Below are 6,614 nucleotides of genomic sequence, written 5' to 3'. Positions count from 1 at the left end.
AAAATGTCTGATGGTTTGGGAAATTTAGAGATATTGAAAGAAGTATTTGACATCTATATTAACTCAAAGCCCTAAATGGGCTGGGCTTGTTTACATTGCTGCAGTCTTATTACAGGGTGAATTTTACCAGCTGTCTTGCTGAACAGTCATTTAGCCTTAAACTATAGTTAAAACTGTCATGGTTTTAAGCAAATTATATCACGTAAAGTAATTATTTCCCTAACTGCAAAGAGGATCCAGGTAGCTTGTGAATCTCATTTCTGAAAAAGAGCTCACAAAGAGCCCTCCGTGTGAGAGTCACAGATTTGGAGACTTTCTGTGCTCCAGGAAGGGCCCAGGAAGCTTGAGGAGAGAGCTGGGAATGTTTGGAAGCAGCCAGGAAAGGAAGAAATTCCTGCTAAACAAAGCTGCTCATTGCACAGACTGACCACATGATTCTCAACCATCCCAGCAGAACTTCTTCCTGCCCCAATAAACCCCAGTCCTGGTGATTAATACACACTTTACACTCACTGTGCCCCAGGGAAGGGGCTCAAGAGGCATTCTGGGGTTATAAACTACAGCAATCAGGGGCCAGCCAGGGGAAGGGAGATGTAATTCCTCTTTGATTTAGGAGAGTTCTCAGAGAACCCCCTAAAAGGTTCTCTCTGTGTGCAACAGGCAGCTCCCAGTGGGGTTTGCTGAACTGCTGAGGGGGCTGGAAAGTTTAATGTATTCCAAGCTTTGCCTCCCAGGCTGGCAGAGCCAGACTGTGGCCTGTGGGTGTCTGTCCCTGGGGTGTTCACTGATGCTGAGCAACTGCAGCTTTTCTGCCTCATTGACAACGAGCCTTTCCAGGGGTTTCTCAGCCTCCTCAGTTCCCCATCTCCCACTCCCAGCTGAGTGTTTTGCTGCTTTCACACACTGGGTGATGTGTGTGTGGCACCAACATGGGCCCATCTGTTCTCCTTCATTCTGCTCTTTTCCATTTCACAGGAAAAGGGAGGATTCAGACCCAGAGCCCTGCACTGCAGACGAGTGTTCCTTGAGGACAGTCCCCTCGAGAGGCTGAATCTGGCACTGGGTATAGCCTGGCTAGTGGCAATTGGACATTAATGACCATCAAACATCCATTCTGGTGGCAGAATGGAACTTGCATCATATTTGGGGGCCTCATTCAAAACGTGTGCTGCCCAAAAATCCAGCAATTGTCACCCACCAACAAGGGCTGATGCACAATGGCAAAGCACCATTGACTGGCCACTGAGCAGCCACTACACCAGCCCATAATGAGTCTAAATTAGGGATTTTGAGAGTTGTTAAAAGTGCTTATTTTTTTTTCCTCACCACAAAGCCAGGCAGGTTATTTAATGAAGATACTGCTGGAATCATGACATGGCAGAGGCACAATGGAGCAAAATTCCCAGAGAGTTCTGGACCCAAAAAATGGCAGAAGTCAGCTTTGAATTTGGTCGATGACAGTGGGATGTGACAGGATTGTCTTTGATCTCATATCAAAGCATTGTCAGTCTCCCCCTCTGCCTCGGGGAAGAAAAATTGCAGCTGGAGCATTGGTTGGTATCAGAGGCCCCACCTTAGATCTGTCAGCACCAGGCACACAAAAACTGGGGTGACTCAGTTTTGTAGTTGTGTCCCTCTGAAACATTCCCACCATTCCCAGCCCGTGTGAACCAGGAGCACCACGGAGCCAGTGGGGGGCTGTTGCATCACGAGCAATCACAATTAACTCTAATTACACATCTTCACTGGCTGCCAAGCTTTGGAAAAATAACAAGGAGGTGAAAAAAAAAATCTCAGAAAAGAGGCTCTTGCAATCCAGGTGAATTTTTCCAAGCTGATTGCCAACACTCGAGGTTCCCAAGGGCCTTTTTTAGCAGAGAAAAAGCACCAGACAAAGCAATGGGGAGAACAGGAAAACTCATCTCCTTTCATCTTTTAAAATAACCTAGAGGTAGCACTCAAAATTTGGGATGTTTAGATATTTGGGGGCCACCAGAGTTTCCCTTTTCTCTGCTTCCCTGGATAAATCACGTGTGACACAGCTCTGATAACACCCCACCAACTCCATCACCACTGGAAGAGTCAGCTACTGGATTTTCTTCAGGTTCATCAGAATTCATAAACTGCACCAGGTGCTTTTAAATCATCCTTCTCTTGTCCTTATCTCTCATGGAAAATATTGCACTCAGGGAGATGAGCACCCGGCACAAAAGGCAGGAGCTGCTGGTGAGGAACAATGGCCCTGCCGTGGAATCCTGGCCCCTTTCAGCAGCAGGTCTTTTATAGTTGTCCAAAAAAAGGAAATTAACTGAGTATTTTAGTTTCCAGAAAGCCACTCTGAGAATTCAATGTTACTCTGCAACCCTGAGAGCACCAGGGAGGATATTTCAACCCTTTATTCACTGACAAATTGTTATTGACACTCTGCTTCAAGCCTGGATTTGCTCTCCAGGGAGCTCAGCCAGTGTTTTTATAAACACCATCTACAGCAAATTTGGCTTTATTTGAATATGCACTGATAGCATTTCCCCAGTCAGGAATCCTGTGGGAATTGCACAGACCACTTTAGAGGATAAAAGCAACAGTAAGAAACAGTAAGAAATCAGATACTGATTAATATGTGAACTCCAAGCCCACGTTAATCCAAAATTTTGTCCTAAATTTAGGCTAAGACAGAGAAAATGTAAAAACTTGCCCCTGTGCCCCACAGGAAATCAGTGACAGAGGCAGGTCAGGTGCCTGTGTCCAATTCTCTCTAATGTTAGAACTTTCTGGTGCATAAAATGTATGTTGAGCCCACTATTGACTCCTCTGTGACACTATTGATTCAAGGGAGAAACCAGCATTTTCCTGGCCCATCTTTGGAAAGACACAAGAAGATGAGAATTCATTTCCTTCCCAGAGATATCAATACCTCTCTTGACTTCTGAAGAAATTTCATGCCAAAGGCTATTGATTTCTTCAAGTTGAACTGAGCAGATTCAGTCAGTTCCAGTGCTGCGTGACCAGGTTGGATCTGAGCTCGAGCACTCTGGGAATGCAGCAGGTCTGGAGCACCAAAACCTCCTTGGGATCCCAGGGATGGGGTGGAACAGGATGGACTGACCCACAGGGTCACTCTGGGGACCTCCTTGTGGCAGCTCTCAGGGACCCAAAAGTGGCAGTTTTCTTACCTGACATAATTTATAGCACTGAAAGAACAAGATCTCAGATCCTGAGGGACTCCTGATGCTTCTCCTTTCCACACCTGCTGACTGACTACTAAAAGCATATTTGATAGGACTCTTCCTGGTGGCCTGTGACTCTCTGTGCCTGGTTAAAACATGATCTGCAGGGATGTCTAGAGCCAGAATTTCCCAAGGTTACATTTGATACCATGCAATTAAAAGCCATCCTGTACCAAGCAGTGGGTACTTTCTCTGGCAGGACTAATGAGCTTTCATGCACCAGTGCAAGGCATGGAGATAATCATTTCCCAGAAACCTGTTCTGCTGAGGAAAGCAAAGTCTCCCCCTGCACTACAAGTGTGTGCAAGACTCTGGTAATGTTGCTTGTTTTGGCAGAAAAGACAAAAAAACTGCAGAGCATTCAAGTTCACAAGGCTCATTATGACTAATCTGCTTTCCTGAGCTGCAGGTCTTTTATTCAGGAGTCAGATGTAGGTCTGCCATCTTCTGCAGAAGATGCTAATGTGCTGGTTGATATATTTATAACAAAGGGGGCCCAGCCTGCAGCCAAATGGCCCTGCAGCAGCTCTGGGAGAGGAGAACTGCCAAATTCCAGCCAGGTCTGCACATGGATCCACCTCCACCTTCTGCACCAGCCTGGCTGGTGGAGACAGCAAGAGAGGCAGACTGAGCTACAAAAAGGAGCAGTGGGGCTTGGGGTTTGGCCCCTGACTGGGGTTCCTGATGCCAAATCCAGAGTGGGCTGTGGGTGCCACAAAGGAACTGCTGGGCTTCAACAGCCTGGGCTTGTTGTTGCATTTGTGTGACTCTCCTCCTCACCTGCTCAGCACTGACCCTCCAAGAAGGGCATTTTTAGGAGCCTGCAGGGCCAGTGTTTGCACAAGATCCACAGCAATTCCCATGAACTCACAAGTACTGCACTGAAACAGCAAAGGGTCTTCACTGTGCTGAGGCAGGTTTTGTGTGACACACTTTATGTGAGACCTGAGCACCATTTAGGAGTGTATGTGATGCACTTGTATTAATTAATTAGCATTAAAGAGTTTTGGTGGGGGTTTCTTATGCATTGATTTGCTCTGAGAATCTTCCTTATTTTTATATTTATGGAATGTTGATTCCAGAAGGGCAAAGCCAAAGAGATGAGCCTGGCACAGAAAGCAACAAAGTTGTGATAAACTTGCAGGGAAGCTCATTCTACAGTTCAGGACTGGTCCCTAAGAAACCTCTGCCTTGTCCCCAGGGGAGTCAGAAACATTTCCCCTTCCACATTTGTGGCCAACTCTTCCTTTCCTCAGAGAAATCGAATTGTCAGTCAAGCCCCTCTCTCTCTTCAGAGCTTTCCACAGCAGCAGCGTGTGGAGGAGCAGGAAAATAATGAGCTGGCTGGTGGTGAGGAGCTCAGTGACTGGTGTTCCACTGCCATGTCCCTTTTTCAGTGACATGGTGCAGTGCAGGAGGCAGTTTATCTCCTGCCACTCCCTGTGCTGCTCAGATTGCTGAGTCTTCTGCTAAAGAAGCAAGAAGAGAGAACACGTTGAGGAAATGCTGCAGAACACTCACAATATTTGCCCCAGGAAATGTCCTCCACGAACAAGAAATGCCCTGAAAAGAAAAGATTCTGCTTCTCCTAAGAAGGTTATACTTGTGGGTTTGAAGTTTCATTTTATTTTGGCTTCACGTTCAGGGTTATGGTTTTTTTAGAAGTCAGTTTTTCTTGTTATTGTGCTTTATTTTCTCTCATGATTCATCTGACTCTAGGGCATTTATTGAAATCCTTGATACAAAATTCAAGGGAAATGAATCTCACTTTAAACTTCCCAAGGACAGCTACATCACCCTGTTAAAGTCTCCTGCAGTTTTCTGCAGCTCTTCCCATTCCAGATGAACAGACGAGGTGCATTTCTGGCCCAGTAGCTGTGATTTATAACACATCTCCCATCAGACCAGCCATTGCTTTAATTCATAGTTTTCCAGTGGAAAAAAGGAAAGCTTTTTTCCTTTAGTAGGACTGAAAAAAATGTAGCAGCAGCAGCAGCAGCAACACAGAGATATGAGTTTTACAAGCAGTTAAACACATCCAGTCTGTAAATCAAAGGGCTGAGGCAGAAGGGAAAGTGTCAGTGAGGCTCAGAGCTCGTGCATTAAACACCTTTCCCAGTTCTGAGTTATTAAATTGCTGTTTTCCTGACTCAGTGTAGTTAATTTTCTTATAGATGGCTGGATGGAAAACATCTTGTGACACAATCAGGAGTCTAAGAGAGGACAGATTCTTCTTGGCTTCAGAGAAAGCATAAACATCTCAAAGAGTGCTGTCCATCCATTAGATAAATATACTTATTTTGAGGCAAGCAAAATGTACAAAAACACTCCTGTCCTGCTTTCCAGGAGAAATAATTGTTCTGTATATACCCAGCTCTAGTATTTATTTGGTTCCCTTGGCACTGCAAAACTCACAGTGGAACAATAATTGGCTAAAAAGGAAATTATTGCAATAACACTTGGAAAGTTCAGGAGAATCCAGTTTGACTTTAGCACTGGAGATGACTCAGAAAGACCAGTTTGTGTACACACAATCAGGGTATGCAGCATCCCAAAAGAGGCAGGAGCTTTAGGGTTTCACTGTCACGAAAGGCTGAAAGCAGTTTTTGAGATCCACTCCTTTGAAGAAAATCCCCCAGAAACTGAATTTCTTTAAAACCCTAAAACCCAACCACAGAGGTGGATTCCTTCCTGTTTTTATTTTGTTAAGTGCTATTTGGCAATATGAAAAACACATTCAGAAAAGATATCAAGCCATTTCTGGGGGAGGGGGGGAAGAGCTTGCTTAGGAAACACTCCTCAATTTATGGATTGCTAATGCTTTGAGAGTGAGGCAGCGTGAAGGATATTAAACTCTAAGAAGATATTAAAATACTGCAACAGCAGCTACACTTTCAGGAAATGGTTTCTCTTGGTATTTGAATTGCAAAGAGATCTATTCTCCATTACTGAGTGTTTTAACAAGGAGCACTTGCTCAGATCTCAGCCTGGGTGCTCAGCAAATGCCCGGGACGTGCTGGGACCTTCTGCTGGGGAAGGATTCAGGTGAGTGGTGCCCCTGCTTGGCAGTGCCCTGCTTCTGTGCACAGAAGGTGTTCAAGCTGTCAACAGTGGGAACAACAACTACACTCAGCTTCCTTACTCGGAATTTCTGCTTTCCTATTTTAACCACGCTGGAGGGTCATTCCACGCTTTCCCTGCCTGTCGTGTGAAACCCTCCAGCTGTGCAGAGGCAAGGGCAACCATAACCTTGGAGCTCAGAGGGCGCCCGGTGTTCCGGGACCTTGTAGAACATCCCCTGGCAGAGCATTCCCTGGCAGAGCATCCCGGGAGGAGCATCCCGGGTGGAGCATCCCCGGCGCTCACCTGGGGGTGCGTGCGCTGGGC

The sequence above is a fragment of the Pithys albifrons genome, chromosome 23 (genome assembly GCF_047495875.1).
Source record: "Pithys albifrons albifrons isolate INPA30051 chromosome 23, PitAlb_v1, whole genome shotgun sequence".
In the NCBI taxonomy this organism is placed as follows: Eukaryota; Metazoa; Chordata; class Aves; order Passeriformes; family Thamnophilidae; genus Pithys; species Pithys albifrons.
This window is presented reverse-complemented; position numbering follows the sequence as displayed.